Source organism: Sinocyclocheilus rhinocerous, unplaced genomic scaffold (genome assembly GCF_001515625.1).
Source record: "Sinocyclocheilus rhinocerous isolate Xijiao unplaced genomic scaffold, SAMN03320098_v1.1 scaffold894, whole genome shotgun sequence".
Taxonomy (NCBI): domain Eukaryota; kingdom Metazoa; phylum Chordata; class Actinopteri; order Cypriniformes; family Cyprinidae; genus Sinocyclocheilus; species Sinocyclocheilus rhinocerous.
The window spans coordinates 343,921-367,557 of NW_015644350.1; the positions used below are offsets into that span (position 1 = coordinate 343,921).

General features: G+C 35.3%; 1 protein-coding gene and 1 long non-coding RNA gene across 2 annotated transcripts in view; both read left to right on the forward strand.

The window, feature by feature from the left end:
- LOC107758158 (uncharacterized) overlaps window positions 1-6,271 on the forward strand; it is an 18,193-nt gene extending 11,922 nt beyond the window's left edge. Inside the window, exon 3 of the long non-coding RNA XR_001641994.1 lies at window positions 6,096-6,271. This is a non-coding gene — a long non-coding RNA (uncharacterized LOC107758158). The remainder of the gene's footprint in view (window positions 1-6,095) is intronic.
- LOC107758157 (leucine-rich repeat and fibronectin type III domain-containing protein 1-like protein) overlaps window positions 1-23,637 on the forward strand; it is a 127,023-nt gene that overhangs the window by 98,966 nt on the left and 4,420 nt on the right. The window lies entirely within an intron of this gene.

Genomic DNA, 23,637 nt, shown 5'->3' on the forward strand with positions numbered 1-23,637 from the left:
CTGCTCCAGAGTGTCTGTACTGTAGGCCCTGTCGAGCTCCTCCGCCCCCTCGGCAGCCAGACGTGGTGGAACATCTGGCGCCAGGCACTCACTCGTTGAATCCGTGAGAACCGGTAGAGGGCTGGGTTCCATATGTAGAGGCCTAAGTGGTTCCCATATGTGTAAAGTCCACGGTATGGCCTCAGAGCCCGTGTTTCCCTGGCAGACTTCTGCCATTCCAAGAGGGTTACAATCACCTCTAATCTTCACGTCCTGTTGCCACGGCTGCTGTACCACCGCTGAGCGGCCGGGTCACCGGCTCGGCTCCTCAGCGAAAACCTGGTATGCGTTGCATTTGCTGCCTTTTTATGCTCACGCTGTGATCAGCGGCAGCTGGATGCAATCATCGCATGCCAATGTGCATTGGCTCGTTTAGTTTACACTCGAAGTAGATTGGTCTCTCGGAGCGAGATCCTAATTTGTCGGTCACAACGTGACGTCTCCGTTCCCTCCTTCAGGGAACGAGGGTTACATACGTAACCGAGACGTTTTGTATCATAGGAATAAAATACATTTTTTAATATATTCAAATCGAAAACCATTACTTTAAAATTGTAATACAATTTCACAATATTACAGTGATATTTGATCAAATAATAGCAACACAATAATCTTCTTTCAGTATTATTAATAAATAAATAAATAAACCTTACAGACCCCAAACTTGTGAACTATAGTATATGTGTGAAAAACAATGCATAAAACATGCAATGATTTGTATTTATTTTTTATCCAGATTTTACTGTTTCTGGAATGGAATACATACCCTTATACAGCACCCAAAGCTGCAGACTGTCAAAATGTTGAGTTTGCATTTCGATCAACCGCACCTCCTCTTCCCTCCTCCCAAGATTTCATCATTCCTGCAGTGCCCCAGATCAATTTTTAATTATGGTCGTCACTATGCCTCCCCTCCCTCTACCGGAGTGAGACGACACGCTTTAATTAAAACGACGTGCCACAGCCCTGCAGATAAAACAGCTCTCCCTGGCCTAGATAGTGATTTTAATGACAGCCGACAACAGGTAGCCTTAAAGAAAAGATGCTAATCTTGCAAAACAAAAGAAATTGGAATCATTGTTATGAAAGAGAAGGATTCTCCCTGCCTCAGACCATATTGTCTTCTTGAATACAAAGTGGTTTAATAATTTAAAAGTGAAATGTGTAATTTCTGTGCTACTGCAAAAGTAATAATAATAATGGCTGTTTTCAATGACTTGCAGTAAGCTGTTATTTTAAATCTAGATGTTACCTTTAATGGCTACTATATTTGGTGCCTGATTAGAAAAAAAAAAAATCCTAATCATGAAAATATGTGTATTTATACACATTATACATATTTTCAGAGGCAGACAGTAACTAAGTACATTTACTTAAGTATTGTACTTAAGTACACTTTTTGAGTATCTGTACTTTACTTGAGTATTATTTTTTCTGGGAACTTATGACTTTAACTTCACTACATTTGAAAGACAAATATTGTACACTCAAGTAATGGAGTGGAGTACTTTGTCCGCCTCTGCATATTTTATATCACATTATATTACTAAAGCATTTAATAAAATTACATTTTTATTCCTAATCATGAAAATATGTGTATTATACACATTATACGTATTTTATATCACATATTACTAAATAATTTAGTAAAACTAAAACATGCCTCTTTCTTTGTGTTTTTGAAGGCACCACTGAGTGTTTCAGAGGGAAATTAACTAATGAAATAAATGAAAGATGCATTAATTGTTGTCTGTCCTCATTAAGCTGAGACAGGAAAAGGTATTTTAACATCAAAGCAATTACACACTTCACCTTGAGGTTAAACATTAAACATTTCTGCACGCTTTCTTTATGTATCACATTTACTTAACATTTCTGGAGCCTCAGCCATTTATTAAAGATGCCTTTGCTTAGTTTTTCGTGTCTTTTCCATCCTCTATACCACAGTCGTTCTAAACGAAGCATAAAATTAATTTTCCTTGTGGGGGTGTAATTAGCATGTATTAGTAAGCTGCGACACTGGGGATTTCTGTCTAGATATTGGGTGCGCTGTGTTCTCAGAGAATGTATTTTAACCCTTATGTTCTGTTTGCCATTTTAAATCATAAATACAATTTAAATTTAACCTTCCTGAAAAATGATACTTTTTCCCACTTTGTTTTCTTAGATTTGCTTAACTGTATATTTCTAAAATGTGTTCTTGCTGTTAAAACTGAACCCAACACATTATCTGGTGTTTTCCCTGTAATATTTGTGGCCCAGTTATTATTATTATTATTAGTAGTAGTAGTAGTAGTAGTAATAGTAGTAGTATTGATTTTGCGTAATAGTTTTGAATAATAATAATAATAATAATAATAATTTATTGGTAGTTTTATTTATTTTATTAGTAATAAGATATTTTATTAATGTATTATTGTTATTATTATAATGTATTAAAATATTATTGTTGTTGTTGTAAGATGAAACTATTAAGCAAAATAACAAATATTATTATAATAGTTCACCATGAAATTTTAGCATAAAATAGCATATAACAACAACAATAATAATAATAATTATTATTATTATTATTATTTTTGTTGTTGTTGTTGTTGTTATATGCTATTTATGTTTGCAGCACTACAAATAGCCACAACAAACATAAAGTTTTTATTATTGTTATTATTATTAAATATAATTTTAAATCACATTTTAAATTGTATTAACAGTTTTTATAAGGAAAAAAAATCTCTTGAAGTAGCGCAGCCCTAGGTCTCGTGGTAAAGTTGAGGGATACAGCTTCAATAAAATCTGTCTCTCTTTGACTAGGTAAGACGAACATTAAAAATAAATTTGATGGCAAAATAACAGGTTAGTTTCAAAATAACCATTATTATGGGGTCCGGAACCTCAAACAAATACCATAAAATTAATTTTAACAACATAAGGGGTAAACAAATTTGCTTGAGTGGTCAATTTCAAACAATTTTCCATAAATAAACAAGGTTGCGTCATGGGGGTCTCGATATCAAAGCTTTCAAATTCATAGTGCAGCTCAGCGATCAAAACAGCACTATGTAGGCCGAAATGCATCTGTTGTAATGTAAGCACACCCCCTCCCTTAAGCTAAACAGCAAAGCCCTTTAGCTTGCATGTGTGACTGAGGTTTCACTTTAATGCAATAAAGGCATTTTCTGATCCAGACCATCTCCTCCTAGAGCTACTTAAAGTCCCTGTGCTTACAGTGAAACCAGGCAGATTTGAAGAAGTGACTAGCACCACCATATTTTTCCCCGTTTATCAAATCAATCGATCCTTAGAAGGAAAGAGGAGAGATTTATGAGGCCATGCTCTTCTGTTGAACCAGCTTTTTGCTCTCTGCACTCTTTCTCTCTCTTGCTATTTTTCTTTTTTTTATCTCAGAATTTTGTTTATTGTGCAACTTTGGCCTGCAAATCTCCTCCACTTATTTTTTATGAAGATGTGGTGAAAGAAAAGCCTTCAGCGCTCTGAAGAAGAAGAGTGAGCAAGTTTCTTTTGAGGACATTCACATAGAAATATTCAAGGTGACTGGGAATCTTCTTTCGGACTGGAACTGATGGATTATCCGGGCAGTTTGTGAATGAGCCTAGTTTGTTGAGCGTTTGATCTTGACCTGAATCCAATAGGCCATTTATTTTCACTCTTCTATGTAAAATTATAGCTATTGCTTTGGCAGATATGACTATAAAACGGTAAAGCATCCTGCACTGCCCACCATAGGCCTACACAAGGTCTGCCGGTTGAAAAGCCATATTGTGAAACTTAACGAGTTGATTGTCAGACAGTGGCTTCGCTACAAAAAGCCCTATCTATCCATAACACTGGTATTGGAAGCTGTTTAGCCGACATCGTGAAACACAATTCAATCCTACTCCCCTCCAGTCTGTCAGGCAGTTACCTCAAACCGTTTCCTCCTCTGGCTGAGCGCGAGATATCATTCAGAAATGCAGCGAGGAGTCGGCAGGACAGTTTAAGCTTGTACCGATTTAATTGCGGGAATGCATCTTTCCCAGCGTGGCCTGATCGCCCACGGCATTTACATGGAAAGATGAGAAGCTGCGGTGTGGCTCCCTGTGTTCTCTGGGCTTTCTGCTTTTGTCGCTTCTGGTATATTTTCCAATTTTGCGTTTCTTGCAATTAAGACCAGCTCAAATGTCCATGGCTGATAGGAAGAAAAAGGGACCTATTAGATTCTGGTGCTGAGATGTGAAATACAGTAAATATGAACTGCTAATATTCAATTAAAGCAGTTATGTGGGATTTAAATACATTTTATGAAATAAGAGAAAACCTCAGTTGGAAGTTTAGCCCTCTGGTGGGGTTTTCTTTGCATTCTGGGTAATGTTGGAATTAAGTTACATTTGAGGATTTAAGATTTATATGATTTACATCAATAAACGTATATATACAGTATATAACAGTATATTTCTTCTTTGTTTTATTTTTATTTATTATATATATACTTTTATATATTTTGTAGTAATGTATGATATTGAAACAATTGTGTGTCATTATTAGAAAAAAACAAATAGAATAGAATTAATTGGTCAGGTGCTGATGAAAAAGATGTGTCTTTAGAAGTTTTATGAAAATGTCTAAAGACTCAGCTGCTCGAATTGGCATAGGCAGGTTGTTCAACCAGCTGGGAACAGTCCAGGAAAATATCTGTGAGAGTGATTTTGTGCCTCTTTGGGATGGCACCACGAGGCATTGTTGATTTGCAGAATGCTAGCCTCTGGAGGGTGCATAAGTTTGAACAAGCGAGAGGTATATTGGTGCAGTGTCAGTTGTTGTCTTGTAGGCAAACATCAGTACCTTGAATTTGATGCAAGCATCTATTGACATACAGTGAAAACTGATGAGGAGAGGTGTGATGTGGGCTTTCTTCGGCTCGTTGAAGACCACTCTTGATGCATTCTGGATCATTTGCAGAGGCTTGATAGTGCATGCCGGAAGAGCATTAATATAGTCCAGTCTGGAGAGAACAAGAGCTTGGACAAGGAGTTGCGTGGCCTGCTCTGATAGCTCTTGTTCTTGTTGTCAGACAGGCTGCAGTGTGAACAGCTACCACCAGATCATCTGGTTGGAATGAAAAGTAGAGTTGAATGTCATCAGCATAGCAGTGATAGGAAAAGCCATGTTTCTGAATGACAGATCCTAATGATGACATGTAGATGGTGAAGAGAAGTAGTCCAAGCACTGAGCCCTGAGGAACCCCAGAAGCAAGAAGTTGTTACTTAGAAACCTCACCCCTCCTGAAGGACCTACCTGAGGGGTAAGACTAGAACCACTGGAGTGTGGTTCCTGAGATATGGGTGGACAGGAGGATCTGGTGATTAACTGTCAAAAGCAGCAGACAGACCCAGCAAGATGAGTACTGAGAATTTGGAAGCTGCTCTTGCCAGTTTTAGGGCTTCAGTATTCATTTAATTTGAAAATTAAATTATAAATGTATTTTTAATTTATCTATTTAATATAATATATAATCTACCCATCTGATATATGTATGTATGCAATATGTAATACTATATAATTTATTTTGAAAATATTTTAATAAATTTTAATTAACTTCATTTTAACACTTATTATTTTTTTTATTACTTTCACTTATAAAAGGAAACAAAAAATAATGTATATTTAGAAATGAAAACAAAATAAGGGTAATAAAACTGTTTCTACTATATTTACTTAATATAGTATAACATTATGCAGAATTTACATTTATGTTTATTCATTCAGCAGACACTTTTATCCAAAGCGACTTACAATTGAGGAATACAACAAGCGATTCAACATAAAAAGGCAAATAAACATAGGAAGTGCTCGTAATACAAAGTTTCAGATATTGTTCGGATTAGTCCGGTTTTTTTTTAAGGATGCAGTCAAATGTTGACAACCGAAATGAGTTTTCAGCTGTCGCATGAACATTGTCAGGGATTTAGCATTTCAGATGGGGGTGGGAAGATCATTCCACCAGCTAGGAATGGTGAATGAAAATGTTTTGAAAAGTGAATTTTTGTGCCACTCGTAAGAGTGAGTGGAAGCAGGAGGGTGCTGATCCTGTGGCTGTTCTATTTGCAAGCATCAAGGTCTTGAACTTCATGCGAACCGCAACCTGTAGCCAGTGCTGGTAGATAAAGAGAGGTGTGACATAGGCACTTTTGGGCTTGTTGAAGACCTGTCGTGCTGCTGCATTCTAAATCATTTGTAGAGGTTGGATGGCACATGATGGAAGTCCAGCCAGAAGAGCATTTTAATTAGTCCAGCCTAGAAATGACAAGGGCCTGCTCAAGAGGTTGTGCAGGATGCTCCGTTAGGAAGGGCCTGATTTTCTGATGCTGTGTAATGCAAACCTGCAACATGGAGAACAAGCGTTTTTTGCAATGTGGTCTTTGAAAGTCAGCTGGTCATCAAAGATTACACCCAAGATTTCTGACCGAACTTGATGGGGTAATTGTTGATGAACCTAGCTGGATGGTGAAATCATGCTGTAGAGTTGGAGTGGCAGGGAAGACGAAAAGCTCAGTCTTTGCCAGGTTGAGCTGTAGGTGATGTCTTTTTCATCCATGCCAAGATGTCCGCCAGGCAGCCTGAGCCTCCGTGCAGCTACCGTTGGATCATCTGGTTGAAATGAAAGATATAGCTGTGTGTCATAAGAATAACAATGGTAAGAGAAACCATGTGCCTGTATGATGAATTGCTGTTATATTAACTTATTATTTTACTCAGTTATTTAAGGTTACTTTTTTTTACTTATACACAATATAAGGAACAAATGTATACTTTAAAGCAGAGAAAACTTTAACAAACAAATCAATGCAGTTTAAGATATGTAAGGTATACACTGTATACACGAAGGTCTCTAAAGGTATAGTATCTTGCATGACAGTGGTACAAACATGATAACTTGCTGGTTGAGGACAGGTTACATTATTAAATTAGGGATGTTGTCATACTCGTTCTACAAAAGATTGTAAATGCCTCTGCCAAGATTAATCAAACAGTTTATCTCTTCATCTTGCAGGAGCATTTAGAAAATTAAACAGACAGTTAAACAGACTCAAGCACAAATGTGGCAGTTTAGTTTTGAGACCTGCCTGATTAATATAGCAGAATTCAGTGCGTCTCGTTTTCTTGGCCCACTCGTTGATGACATCTTGTGTCTGTCGACTTCCATTTTGCCATGCTTTATTAGGCCCAGCTCACTTCACAACACATTAGCTCAGAGACAGGCCAAACTCACACCAGCGTGGGCAGAGCCCAGAGGATCGTGGGCCATGTGAGGACGCAATTGACATTCCTCACAGGAAAGCATTGACATGTATCCACCTCCTTACTGACTGGCACGCCTAGATGCAATTTTAGTTGCATTCTCATGTCAATATAGAGATATTCTCTGTGACTGAATGTAATCATAGCCCAATCAGACATCTCTCTGAGCACGGGCTGCTGTTACACCTTCATTTGCAGTGATTATTTGACTCCGGGCTGACTGTCAGACTGATGTCACACAAGCCACTGTTTACCTGCAGGAAACAAGCAGTCTTCGTTTTTCCTAATTAGTTGATCTTATTCAGATGACTGGAAAGAAATAACAATTTAACACTTCTATTCACTGAGGTGAGCTAGTGTCATGGTTTGCCACAAATAGAGCTGTATATATGCCACTGGAAGTCTTGTATTTTATATATAACTGAGCTTTTATGTTTTAACACTACTACCAAATAAAAATTAAGCATTTAGGGATATAAATTGGTCTTATTTATGTGTTACTTTCTATTAAGTTACTGTGCCGAGTCCATTTGTGGTAGCACCTCTTATAATGGTTATAACAACACGAAACACTTTAATTTAAGTCTAAGCTGCTAAGCAGCACAATGCTTTATTATTATGATGTTTTGATGGAAAAATTTAAAAGCAGATCAACTGTTATAACTTATAGCTGAGTTGTAGTGTGCATAACCTTTAAGTGTTACCATAGATGTATGTTTTAATACAGTATATTAAAGGTGTGCGATTTTGGAGATGCTAGCAATAGCAAGCTAGCTTTGAAAGCATAAGCCTCCTCCAAAACACATGAACACGCTGAGAGACGGCGTTGGTGGAGGGTTGAATGCAATGCTGTCAGATTACCTCATGTGATATAACATTAGCACATTATATTACAATAATAATGCCTTCCATTCTCCCTTTGTCTGCAATAGCGTAATGGAACACGCTGATGACATGAACAGGGTGTGTGGAGGTATGCAAATACATACATTGACAGACAGGTAGGACAGCCTATCATAGCCCTCGGACCGAAGACAGACATTTTATGGTCCTACCCCTTCCACAGATGATAAATGCATATAAATATATTTAAAAAAATTTTTGGGGCAAACTATTCTTGTAAGTTTACATGTGAACTTTGACAGCTCTAAAATGTTTTGTAAAATATTTTGATATTCCCAGATCTAAGTATGGAAATGATGTAGACTAAGCGTGGGAAACTGTGTGGGAAGAAATCCATGCATAAATGCATGTTTTCTAAGCAAATGCAACCTGTAAACCCTGTAATTCAAGAACATCCAACATTATAATCCATATTTAATTGGAAGGTTGAGTTCAGGTAGAATCTCAAAAACAACTTACATGACTGTAAATGGGAATTCTCAAGGACAGCCATGTGTTTGCTTGTGTTTATGCATGGATTTGCACGCACATGCTGCAGACATTTCACAGTTCACTGTGCGGCCATTCAGCTTTCTGCTAAAACCAACACAAGACATTCATTCAGCAGCAGCTGAGAGTGAAGTAGCAGTGTCTTTTTACAAGCAAGGGAGTGTCCGAGCAAAGTGGAAAGGTATTGCATTAATTATTAACAAGGCTTTACATTCCCACCAACACTTTTTTTTTTTTTCTCAGAGTAAATGTTTGCAGGCATTGGGTTTGTAACCTTGTGAAAAAGAGTTTAGCATGTTTTTTTTTTTTTTAAAGAAATAATATACTTCAAAAGAGTGTATATTTAAAGGAATGGCACACCCAAAAATTCAACTTTGATGAAAATTTACTTCAAGATGTAGATGAGTTTATTAATCATAACAGATTTGGAGAAATTAGCATTACATCACTTGCTCACCAATGGATCATCTGCAGTGAATGGGTGCCGTCAGAATGAGAGTCCAAACAGCTGATAAAAATATCATAATAATCCACAAGTAATCCACATGACTCCAGTCCATCAATTATCATCCTGTTAAATTAAAAACTGCATGTTTGTAAGAAACAAATTAATCAAGGTGTTTTAACTTTAAACCGTCGCTTCTGGCCACGAGTACATAATATACAATAATGCTTTCTCCTGTGAAAAATTACATCCTATGTTGTCCTCTCACATCAACATCCACAGATGTGTTTGTTTAGAACAGTTTTGGGCTATTTTTGCTTGTAAAAGTGCTTGATTTGTGCATATTTCTCTCCTGATTCAGACAAGACAACTTTTTCACTGGAGAAAGCAATATTGTGGAGAGGGGACTCATATTTTACCCAGTTTCTAGTTAAAACGTCTTAACGGATTTGTTTCTTACAAACAAGCATTTTTTTTTTGTGGATTATTTATGGATTATTGTGATGTTTTAATCAGCTTTTTGGACTCTCATTCTGACGGCACCCATTCTCTGCAGAGGATCCATTGGTGAGCAAATGATGCAATGATAAATATCTCCAAATCTGTTCTAGTTAAGAAACAAACTCATCTACATTTTGTATGGCCTGAGGGTGAGCACATTTTCAACAAATTGTCAAATTTGGGTGAACTTTTCCTTTAAAGTTTCTCTTAAGTGGCCTTGTTTGCAAGTATAAGGTTTTTAAAATGTACTTTTAATATTTAAAGTAAACTACAAATGCACATTCGATGCAGTTAAGCACACTTCTTTTTAACAAAACTAGTTAAGAGGAGCTGTGCTTTTCAGGTTAGCCCATTTCTCCAGTTATTCCGGTTAAGAGATATCAAGGATCAATATTCAAAGGACCTCCAACCCAAAGTGTAGACTGCTATTACTGAAATCATGTTTGCTAGGTACAGACCTCCGAGGTGAGCTTATGAATAAGAGATAAGGGAATATTTTAGGCCCTGTTATGCTTGGTGTCCCAGTACAGAAGAAGAGGGACATTGAGGGCTGGGAGACAGGGGTTGTATTTGCCGCCCACCGGCTAACCTCTGCAAAGCTCTTTAGAAACTCACCGTACATCAATAATGCAAGTCCTGGCACAATGCACGAGGTAGATGCAGACACACAGAGCCTCGCCGTTGTGTAATGTGCATTTGGGACGGAGGGCAGTGGCTCGACGTTAGCATGCGTATGTAATGAGGAAGCTGTTATGCAACTGCATGCAATTAATATCATGCAATTCAAATAGGATCCAATGGTAATGAAGTATCATGAAATGGGGTGAAGCCTGGAGAATTCATTATCTAGCGGCTCTCTGGATGTCTTCATCTTTTGAAAGTTGTATTTGTACATCACTCGGCTCCGAGGGATTTTCTGGGAATGTGAGACTTGCAAATGCATTGTGACTCTCCATGTCGCATGCGAACTGGAAACAGACCTGCTCTATATAGGAGGAGCTGGGAAAGGAGATAGAGAACATCTTGAGTTGCCTGAGGCTCATGCTCTCCTTGGCTCTCTTCTGGGAATGAGGAATGGGCCAAACCCCTATCCTTCCACCCCACCCCCCACCCCAGCCGTGTGACAAGCCAACTTCAACTGCTTATGAATATCTTATGAATATCTCTGATGAAGTGCAGCTCCATGTGACATGAAGTTTCATAGTATGGTTTGACTTTTGTTGTCCTCCAACTTTTACTACACTGACAGTCAAATGTTTGGGGTAATAAATCAAAAGTGACAGTAAAGGCTGTCATGTTACACAAGATGACAATTTCAAAAATGCTGTCCTTCTGAACTTTCTATGCATCAAAGAATCCTAAAAAAATTATCTGTTTCCACAAAAATATTAAGCAGCACAACAACATTGATAATACATTGTTTTTTCTTGAACAGTAAATCAGCATATTAGAATGATTTTTGAATGATCATGTGACACTGAAGACTGGAGTAATGATGTTAAAAATTCAGTTTTGCATCACATGAATACATGACATTTTAAAATATATTCAAATAGAGAACTTTTATTTTAAATTGTAATAATACTTCACCAAATTTCTATTTTTAACTTTGTTGATGAAATAAATGCGGCCTTGGTGAGCATAATCCTTCAAAACAATAAAAAAAAAAAAATTTAAATTCGGTAAGATTTTAAAGGCAACATAAAATTTGAATACATATTCCTAGTCTTATTGTGTACAGTTGATCAAAGCACATTATTTCAAAGGGAAAAAAAAAAGAAACCGTTTTTTTTTGGTCCTCATAATCCATCATAATGCAATAACAACCTATCAGTTTTATTAAATAATCAGTATATCTTGTAATTCATTTAATCAAATTAATCACAAATAATCACATCAACATTTGCTGAGAAATTGAAGATAATAATAAAAAAAGAATATTATATTTTTTGGCAGAAAATTAAATGATTAAATAAGCATTAAATAAAAAGTGGCTTTGTTTGTCAATATATTATTTGTTTTATTTCTATTTACATCTTAATGGTAACTAGTAGCCACATACTGTAGCTGTTCAGACATTGTTTTAGGCTGATGTTGTAGGTATGTGGCCTTTCTAAGACTGAGCGAATAATCTACAGTAGTAATTTAATGCTGGTTAACCTTCATGTATTAAGGTTACAGTAATAATAGCCATAATAGCCACACATTTTTAAAAAGAAGCGTCACCATTGGAATATGTCAAGATGCTCTCGAGGGTAAACTTGACCTTCAGCCTCCACCTTCTGGACAAATGCCTCCTCAAATGTGGGTGTTTCAGAATGGTTTCTGGTTTAACACTCATATTTTACAATCCAATCAGTTTTTTTAAGATATATGTCATCTTATTAAAATTAAAAGTGGTTGTGAATGCTGTTTTATGTGAACTTTAAATTAAATATTATTACATCCACCTGAGTTTAAGGTCTTTATGCAGGGCAGAAGATTGTACTGTGTGTCTGTCTAAGTGTCTTTGTGTGCTTCCACAGTCTGAATCAGATATCAGCTGGCACACAGATACTATTCAGTGTAGCCTGTGACATTTAAGTCGAACTTAATTCAGACAAGTGGACACTTTAATCAATCCAACAGTCACACTGAAACATATCTTGGTTAATTCAGCAGTCTATAATCTTTATCTCTTTAACATGTTGTTAGCAATGCATGTTACAATTACAAACAGTGTTAATAAGGTTCCTGTTTTACCTTAATAGAATATGTCCATTATAATGAATGCATTTAGATCAATACATACTGTACATTACCCCAGATGTTTTACTGCATGAGCAAACCAGCTGATCTAGAGAAGTGTTTAAGCAGAAAAGGGTTCTAAAGGTTTGGGTAAATGTAAAGGATCATGTAAAAAAAAAAAAAACTTGGCTTATTCTGTATAAATGCGTAGTGTAAAATTGTTTGTTTTGCATGAATGTAAAACATAAAGATTAATGAGTGTAAGGTACTTCCTGAAACAAATTATCTGGTTGTTTTCAGCGAATCAAAAACATATAGCATGACCAATGTGGTTTAGTCTGATTCACTGAGAAAAAAAAACAAAAAACGATATGATTCTTATGAGCTAGTTTAATCATAAACGTGCTGCAGGACCCAAGTATCTTCTTAATTCCTGAAATAAATTTGTTTTTGTTTTTTTTCTTGTGAGTCAGTTCTTTGTATTGATTCAAAACCACCCAGCACTGACCATGTAGTTTATTGTGATTCACAAACAAATGACTCGTATGAGTCATTTCTTTTTAGTGAATTAAAACATGCAGCCTGATCATAGTTGTCAGATTCACATTCAAATGATTCATATGAGTCAGTTTATTTTTAGTGAATTCAAAAACATATAGCACGACCAATGTGGTATAGTCTGATTCATAAACAAATTACTCTTTTGTGGTGTTTCTTTTTAGCAAATTAAAATGTGCAGCTCAGCCATAGTAGTCCAATTCCCAAATAAATGATTCACATGAGTTGGTACTTTGTAGCGCGACCAATGTAGCCCAATTCCCAAAACAACAATACTATAATCCTAATTGAGATTTATGGATTTGGTATTTGAAATTAAATGTTTGGATAGCTTTTCATAGTTAATTACCTATTGTTAGTAGCATGTACAGTAACTACATTTCAAACAATTAGCTTGACTATTTAATTACATTTAATGACTAGCTTAGTTTAAAAAAAGAGCTTAGTTTAAAAAAAGGATGTTTCCCCAACACTGGTGTGTTTTGACCAGGAAACTGACTCTGGGTATCATTTTAAGAGCTTGATTATTATTGGTGCAATAAGAACAATACATTTTGTAACAAATAGCTTTTCAACGACTAGTTAACAGGCATGCTTTTAGCCCGAGCCTGATATGAGATAAATTGGTGTAATAAATTGGTCCCTGAAACTGAGCAGCATTGAGATCATAACCTGTGAGAGCCAATCTTGCTGTGGCAGGATTCTGCTCACACGTACAGAAAGATTGAGCTCGGCGATGCTCCCCCAGTGCACCCTTGTTAACAAGCCGGTCAGGTACGCAGGAGACTACAGTGCTGATAATTTTAGCAATAAATAAGCTTAGTGGATGCTAACGTATGGCAAAACTGCTCCTGTGCAAGAAAAATCTGCAATGTGTGCAGTGTTGTCAAGTTTTTGGGTCACTACCTCTACTGTAGAGCGGGTGTGATTGTTGTGTTACACAGTTCAAAAGCACAGATGGGATTTTACGCAAGAACATAGGGTGGCATGATATCTTGGTGTATGTGCATGTAGCAGTTTTTTATTTATCATTTAGTCTCTAGAGGATGAAAAAGCAGTCTTTTTTTGGATACCCACGGCACTCGAAAAATTTACAAACATTCTGTGTGATGACTCACTTGGTTTGTATCTAGGAAGTATACTCTGCTTCCATGTAAGTTATAAATAAGGCGCAACATTCATGCTGGAATTCCTAGAAACCCTTGAAACTGACCTGAAATGTCAGGTGAAATGAACTATTTTGTTCCAGCTAGTTGAGTACTAGAAAACATATTGAAATATAATGTATACAACCATTGCCTAAAATAATACAATTTATCTTTAATGAATCAAAAACAGAGCCCAAACCCTGAAACAAATTAGTCTTAATAGCTGATTCTAATACTCAATAGTAGTCAGTTATTTTTAGTGAATCAAAAACCTGCAGTGTGATAAATGAGATGTAGTCTGATTTACAAACAAAGACTTATATGAGTACAAAAACATGTATCACAAATGTGATGTAGTGTGATTCACAAATTCAATATTTTATATAAATTGGATATTTTTAGGCAAAAACCTACAGTGTGATAAATGTGGTGCAGTCTGATTTACAAACAACAACTCTTAGTTTCTTTTTAGTGAACAAAAACACGAAGCTTGAACAGAGTAGCCCTATTCCTGAAACAAATTGGGCTACTCTTGTGAGTCGATTCTTATAATGAAACAGAAACATACAGCAAAATCAGTGTGATGTAGTCTTATTCATAAACATATATTTATACAAGTCAGTTAGTGAATCAAGCGCATGCAGCTTGACCAGAGTAGCTCAAATCCTAAAACAAAAACTGACTCTTGTGTATGGGATGATTTTAGCCTCAAAATGATTAATAGATGCATGCACAATTATCCATGTACTGCATACATTTTATGCATGTATCTTACTAACCACAAACAAATGCCTTTCGATTTGAGTCTGTGGTATTCGGGATTAAATGATTGTGCAGCGATTTGTACAAATACAGACATGTTTGCAAATAAAAATGTTCTGTTCTGCGTTAATATATCATAAATTGCTCATGCAAAAAGGACTCTGTGCATTTGTGTATCAGGCCACAAGCGTGCATTTATTGACGTTTTGTTCGAGTCGATCTTGTTCGGTTCATTTGGATTTTGAGACTTAATTTTCGCAGTTTACAGCATTTTACGACCCCCACACACACAACTACCAACGAACAAGGTCCAGTGCAATTCATTAACATGTACACAATTTGAAAAATTCGCAAATATGCGTTACTACACTGAAACAAATGCTTTTCAACCGGTGTCTGCAGAATTAAGAATTGCATTAATGTGCAGAATTTTTTTTCAAATAGAGACATATTTGTGAATACAAATGTTATTAGTTTGTATTAAAATATCATAATTTGTGCATGTAGCCATTAAAATGTGCATTTGAGGATCAGGCGACACGCGTGCATTCATTCACGTCTCTTCTAAATCAATTATATTTGATTCATTTGAATTTTGAGACTTTCGTTCCACGGCGCCCTTTTAGCCTTGCCCAATCCACACACACAGCTCGCTATCCACACGCAGCTGAGCCTAAGAAAATCAACGACCACTAGATGGGACTAGCCCCAGTACATGTGCGCATTCCATTGTGTACGTTTTTATGAATTTTACATTTATGTTTTCTTTGTTTCTTTTTTGGTTTGGCTATTTTCCTCTGCCCGTAGAAATATAATAAATATGTTTTATTGAACTTGTTCTAACTTAACTTCTCTTAAGACACAGAAAAGTTTATATTAATTTTGGCAAACAAGAAATTCGTGACAATACAGTTATTCCTTCCTTATTATTATTAGTATTGTTGTTATTATTATTATTAAAGGGCTTTTATAGTCGCTCATTTAAGCCATTAGTAATCGCACGTTTATATTAAATTAATTATATGCTACTATACTAAACCAATGAGCCTTTTATAGGTTATAGCCTATTCCGCTCTTAAGCGGATGCATAAAGCTTGCTGGCTAAAGGAATGACAGTGAATGTCTAGGGAAAAAATAACTAGAACATATTTTATTTACTTAGGCTACTAAACTGTTTTCTGAGTCAGTGTCGGCTGCAAAGATGAAGTTGACGATGCATGTCTGCAGTAGAGAAATGCACATTTCATGCGACTTACAGCAGCCTATATAATGAGTGTACAGGTGCATCTCAATAAATTAGAATGTCGTGGAAAAGTTAACTTATTTCAGTAATTCAACTCAAATTGTGAAACTCGTGTATTAAATTCAATGCACACAGACTGAAGTAGTTTAATTCTTTGGTTCTTTTAATTGTGATGATTTTGGCTCACATTTAACAAAAACCCACCAATTCACTATCTCAACAAATTAGAATATTATCGATTTTGAATCGGTTATTTTAAAGTAGACATTTCAAGCTTTCTATAGATAGGCTAACAACAACAGTCATTCAGGACTTCCATTCAAAATCTCAGGAAGTTTTGATTCATTTCAAACTATTTTTTAAATTAATTAATTTAAATTAATGCTTCTAATAGACACATTTATAACAGAACCTCAAGTAAACTACATGTTATTTTGTTTAGTCATATACAGGTGGGAGCTTTTTCAATTTATTACTCAGAACGACTTAGAATAGCCTACAACACCTTTAAAGACTTATTCAGGGAAATACTGCAGGATGCAGGAAATGGTTGAGTATTATGTTAGGTATAACATATCTTTATCGTAATGCTTGTAATGTCCATTTATAGTCTTTACACAGCAGTTTAGCTCCTTAAATTTTTTAAAACCAGCTAATTTCTAGACGCTGACGTCACGTGGGTCACCCGCAGTGTAAGACGCTCAAAGCTCAAGACGTTCGGATAGACGTTCGGATAGACGTTCGGTTTGACGTTTGAACGGCCGGTCGGTCAGTCGTTCGTTCGAACGTTTGATTTTAGCATGGAGTACGCTTCATATATTTCTCTGTTCACGCTCCACTTCATCTGCCAGTGAATTCAACGATCTTATAAGATCTCCAGCCGCTATGTTTCGAACGATTCAAACACGCTTCCGCCAAACCCCGCCTTGAAGCAATGATTGACGGAGGGTGGGCGTGGTCAGCTCTGAATGCATTTTCAAAGCCGCACTGAATTTTGCTACAAATATCACACGACGTCATGATGAAAATGCAATCCTAAGTGTTCTAACTATTAGTCTAAATGCATTTAGGACAAATATAATTTAAATGATAATTTTGCTACCATTTCTGCTTGGACATGTTACACATATCAAATCAATTGGTGTTATACATTTTCATTTTCATTTTGCAACGTATAAAGCGTTAAAATTTGTATGCAATTTACATATCATGACTACTGCTGGAAATGGCAAATGTAAATTATATAATTTAATTTTCATTTTCCCTTTTGCACCAAACTTTGCACGTATGGGTAATGGAAAATGTAAATTTAAAAACAGAAATACATTGCCATTTTGAATATTGCATTGCCATTTTACATATTGCATTTGAAATTGAATTTCGCTACCTATATGCTTCCATAGTTAGTAAGATGCATGCATAAAATGTATGCAGTACATGGATAATTGTGCATTCATCTATTAATTATTTTGAGTCTAAAATCATCTCATACTTGTGAGTCGGTTATTTTTAATGAATCAAAAACACACCAATGCATGACCAATGTTGTGTAGGCTGATTCAAAAAGTTTTAGTGAATCAAAAACACAGAGCTCAATCAGAGTATGTAGTCTGATTCACAAGTAAACAACTCGTATGGGATGATTATTTTAGTTAATCAAAAACACAGAGCACAATCAGAGTATGTAGTCTGATTCACAAGCAAATTACTCTTATGAGATGGGTCTTTTAGTGAATCAAAAACACAGAGCACAATCAGTTTATGCAGTCTGATTCACAAACAAATGACTCTTATGAGGCGGTTCTTTTAGTGAATCAAAAACCTACCTGTACTAGCCAGATTCCCAAAACAAATGACTCTTTAAAAGACGAGTTACCAGTTTGAAACCATTTGAAACACTGCCCTGTTTAATTTACAGCTTTAGCAGAGAAGAGAGAAAACTACATTTATGTTGTAACTGAAATGTTCTCAAATGAACCAAAATTGAAAACAAACTGGGAAATCTGTATTGATAACCAAACCTAAAAATCATGTGTGTTGTGCAATTTCATGCTTACTTCATTATTTTATATTGCCTCATAAAAATCCTGCAAGTGGCTGCATTGAAAAACAGGTTTACAGCACATTTTGTTCAGTATTTTTTTCCAAACTGCTATAAAAAGCAGTGTGATTATAAATAAGTACTATTTTGTGTATCATTTGTCTGTAAGCTCATGATGACAAACGAGAAGCTTCCTTGCTAGCATCTACTTTGCTTAAGGTAAAATTTTTTATGATAATGTTTTGCTTCGCCAATAAAACAAAAAGCTTTTTCCCTACGGCATATTGATGCGATTTCTCTTTGAGAGCATAATTTTCTTATATTTTCTTTGCGGTGAAGTTATTAAATGACTGACTGGTTTGTGGCAGGTGTGCACTAACAGTGCTAGCAAACTTAGCATCCGTGTTACTTAGATTGTAGTATACATACCGCAGTGTTTTATTGCTCTTGGATTAGAGTATATGGTTCCCTCAAGGGCATTATTTTAATAACTTGTTTTCAAACACGTATTTCTGTTGAACTATCAACCTTAGTAAGAAGACTTAATAAGCAAGGCGTGTTTTAAAACTCAAACTGAGTCGCTGTTTAGTGCTAAGCTGCGATCGATACTGTTTCCCTTCATTTCCAGACAAGTACTGTTGAGATTTCAACAGAATCGAATATGACAACAATAAACCGCACTGCAAAAATGGAGACTGGCTTTGATTTGTGTGACACCAGAGAGAAAAGGATTCTCAGTTGTTCACTAAATTATGGGTCTTTTAATTTGAAAGTTTTTTTTTATTGTGCCGCAGCTGCACAAAGTCCTCTATTGTATTATCTTTGTGTTGCTTTATTAGCAGCTCTTTTCTCCTGAAAGCTATTTTCCGAGGGTCTTTGATGGTCTAGAATACCTCTGTAATAACTCCAGACTTCACTGGTGGCCCTAATATCATACAGAAAGGAAAGGCCCTCGACGGCATGCAAATGAACGAGCATGTGTGAAATGTGTTTGAGTAATGAATTAAGGTGCAGAGGGATCTGACGCATGTCATCTTCAGTAGGGAAAAAAAAAGAAAAAAAAGATGCAGTTTCTTGTTGAATGAACAGAAGGCGGGACGCAAATGAGTACACTTCAAAGACGGCTTTAAAATCAATAACCAAAAGTTGCAACCACATTGAAACATGATGAAGAGATTTCTCAATTTATTTATTTTTAATGAAATCTGACATAGGCTTTAAAGTGATGGTTCACCCAAACATGAAGAATTCTGTTATTTATTCACCTTCATGTTTTTCTATGGAACACAAACTGATAAGTGTTATGCAACACCAAACACTGACAGAATATTGTGACCAGGGTCTGTCAAGCTCCAAAAAAAGACAGAAAACGCCATAAAAGCACCACACAATGTTCTACGACTTGAAATGTCAGGCTTTTTCGCTCATAAAGCTATCGTATTACTTGGAGTATAGTGTATATTGACCATTTATATGATGCTTTTTGGCTTGTTTGGAGCTTTTATGGCAAGAACGGTGTAACATTTGCTTTTGTGTTCCAGAGGGGAAAAAATAACAGCATAGATGTTTGAAAAAAAACATGAGGTTTGCTTTACTGCATGACCCATATGTGTAACACCACCATATTTTTAAAGAAAAAGGTATGGAAGCAAAAAACAACTTCCAGCCTGACTTTCTGTGACCTCCGTGGAATTAAAGGCTGGATTTTTTTTTCTGCTCTCTGGTTCAGCAGTTCAAATTTTGCACGCTTGCTCATTCAAAACCTTTATTTTTTATTTTTTTTTATCCAGCAGATTTCCAGTGTTTTATAACCAGTACACCTATATTTTGCATTGTTGCACTCATTTTTTTTAAATGAGTGGTACTGTAACCCTAACCCAATCCTAAGTAATCTGCCAAAAGATTATATGTTTAACACTAAAATGTCCCTCGAAATACTTTTCATTGCACATTGAATGTAGAAATGCAGTGTATACAGATATTATATTAATGGCTATGCATTTACACTGAGATTAACATTACTTGAAGTAATGGATAGTCTGTATGATGCTCAGTCATGATATGCAGGGTTATTATGTACAGAATTAATGTGTGGAAAATGCACAGATTAAAAAGTGCCAGGCTTTTTCTGAACTGAAGCATATGAGTGTTGAGTTCTGCATTATGAGCACTATATTCTGGAAAATCTCTCTCATCATTGTAGTGAAGAGATTCACAAAAGTGTGTGGTTTGACAAATGGTCAATTTTCAGTTACCCTTAATGAACTTTAATTACTTTTCTAATGGTCATTTGAAGCAATAGAATAGTTAATGCAGCTTTAATTGCTGCAAGATCTTCCACCATTTGCCAAAAGGAAAATAACTTATTCTTCATTGTCAACCGTCAGGATAATGTTGCATATTAAATATAGTGATATTTATATTTTGATCATTGTAAACTTGGAGAGTACAATGTAATAGTCATGTGTTTACTTCATCTATAGAAAATGAAGGTGCGGATAAGATTAATTTAATCCTCAAAATAATATATTTTCCATATTGCCCCAGTAATTGCACTAGTAATAATAAAATTGTAAACAATAAATACCAAAGTTATTTCTTGTGATCTTAGGGCAGTGGCTGATAAAATTGTGCTACAATAAAATGTGTGCTTCAATAAATAAAGTAAGCTAAATAAATATAGATATATTCGTATTAATTGTATCATTTACATACTACTACAACTACAACTACTACTACTACTATACTACTACTACTACTACTACTACTACTACTACTACTATACTATTACTACTACTACTATTTACTACACTGTTTATGTATTAACGCTTCACCCATAGACTTTATTGCACGTACAGCACACCTTATTCATGTTGTAAATTTCACTAGAAATCAATAATGTCTTGTGTATTGATTTTGACATTGGTTATGTTGATGGAGCCTTATAATAAATACTACAGTTTTGCCTGGATTTTTTTTTTTTACATGATGGGAAATGGTTCTCCAATAACTAGAAATTACATTGTAGTATGTTATAAACCTTATTTATACCTGTTATGTACCTTTAACACTAGAACTACCAATTAAGGCAGTCATTTTGACTGTTTTTAAATTTTGAAATGTAATAACTTTGTTGAAATAAAACCCATATAACTATAATACCCTGACTTTTCCTAAATGTGTGTATATTTTACTATAACATTGTTATTTTATTAAAATTACAAAACACAAAATACTTCACAAAAGTTTCTACCTTGAATGGCCAAAGCGGTCAAATTGACCATTCGCATAACAGACGGCGTATAATTTCTGCTTTTGCGATACTATTACTACTACTACTACTACTAATAATAATAATAATAACAAAAACACTTTAAAATAGGGAACACATATTCACACTTAATTTAGAGCCTTCCCTCAAAAAAACTAATTTGTTACTTATTAATAGTTAGTAAGTTGTTAAGTTTAGTTATGGGTAGGATAATGGAATCTAAAATATGGTCATGCAGAATGAGCCATTAATATGTGCTTTATAAGTACTAATAAACAGCCAATATGCCAGTAATATGCATGCTAATAAGCAGCTAGTTAATACTGAGAATTGGTCCTTAAAATAAAGTGCTATCATATAGTTTATAACTTTTTTTTTATGGTGCTACAATTAAAAATGTGGTACAATAAATAAAATAAGAAAAGTAAATATAGATTATATTCATATGTATATTATCCTTTATATAATAATAATTATTGTTTGTATTATTATTAGTATTATTATCATTATTACATTTGTAATTATTGTATTTAAAACATTATATTTTTAAATAATGTGGTAAATGTAATAAAAGTGTAAAAAATGCAAATTATGCTTGCCGGACACAAAGTGAGGCACGCACATTCGGGAGCGATCTACGTAGCTCTTACACAATTAAATATTACAAAAAAAATCGTATTTTTAGAGTGATTACGTCATAAACTATGATGACAGACATTCAAAGCTTCATTGTAAAACCTCAAAATAAGCTTCGAATGTAAATATGATATGACAAAAATGGCATTCAGTTCAGTCTAGGATGAACGGTCAGAAGGACCTCTATGGCTATTCTAGTAGTTATAGAATTCCGGTAGTTCTAGTGTTAAAGGTGACATATCATGAAAATCTGACTTTTCCAGGTTTTAAGTGCTATAATCAGGTCCCCGGTGCACCAACCAAGGAAACGTGAAAAAGATTAAAGGGGTCATATGATGCTTTTTTAAAGATCATTATTTTGTGTATTTGGTGTAACAGAATATGTTGACATGCTTTAATGTTCAAAAAACATATTATTTTTCAAATACTGTACATTATTGTAGGTCCTCTATGCCCCGCCTCTCTCAAACGCTTTGTTATGACAAAATAGCCATAATAATAATAATAATAATAATAATAATAATGGCTATTATTATTTTTATGCTAGTGTAATGCTATAGCTAATGCATAGCTAATTTTAGCCCCGACAAGACTGATATTCTGAAATAAAACAAACTTAGGCTTTTTTTAGCGACATATTTTAGAAATATTCTGCTTCCGTTCATATTTGTTGGCATTTAGACTTTCAAATACAACATTTTCACTGCGGTGAAAAACTTTTGCTCTCCCGCTTGCCGGACACAAAGTGAGGCACGCACATTCGGGAGCGATCTACGTAGCTCTTACACAATTAAATATTACAAAAAAAATCGTATTTTTAGAGTGATTACGTCATAAACTATGATGACAGACATTCAAAGCTTCATTGTAAAACCTCAAAATAAGCTTCGAATGTAAATATGATATGACAAAAATGGCATTCAGTTCAGTCTAGGATGAACGGTCAGAAGGACCTCTATGGCTATTCTAGTAGTTATAGAATTCCGGTAGTTCTAGTGTTAAAGGTGACATATCATGAAAATCTGACTTTTCCAGGTTTTAAGTGCTATAATCAGGTCCCCGGTGCACCAACCAAGGAAACGTGAAAAAGATTAAAGGGGTCATATGATGCTTTTTTAAAGATCATTATTTTGTGTATTTGGTGTAACAGAATATGTTGACATGCTTTAATGTTCAAAAAACACATTATTTTTCAAATACTGTACAGTAACTTTGTTTTGGTAAGCTTTTTCCTGCAAGCGTCTGAAAAAACGACCGCGTCTGATTTCGCTCCCCTGGTGACATTGCAAAGGGATCTCATTATAATATTACCGCCCCTTAATTTGTATGTTTCCGCCCGCGACGCCGTCATTTTGATTTCGCAAGCTACAATGGTGTACCAGCTCTAATGCTATGGCGAAAGTTTGAGCAAAACATGCTAACTGTTCTGTCTTCAGCTGCACAGACGACCACAGAACACTATTTAGAGTCCCAGCCTCAGAGGAAACAACAGAGTACTGGATTTATTGATTTATTTACTGTATATTGCTGCTGCCACACATATCTAAAATAAACATGCAATTTATGTCCCACCTGTTT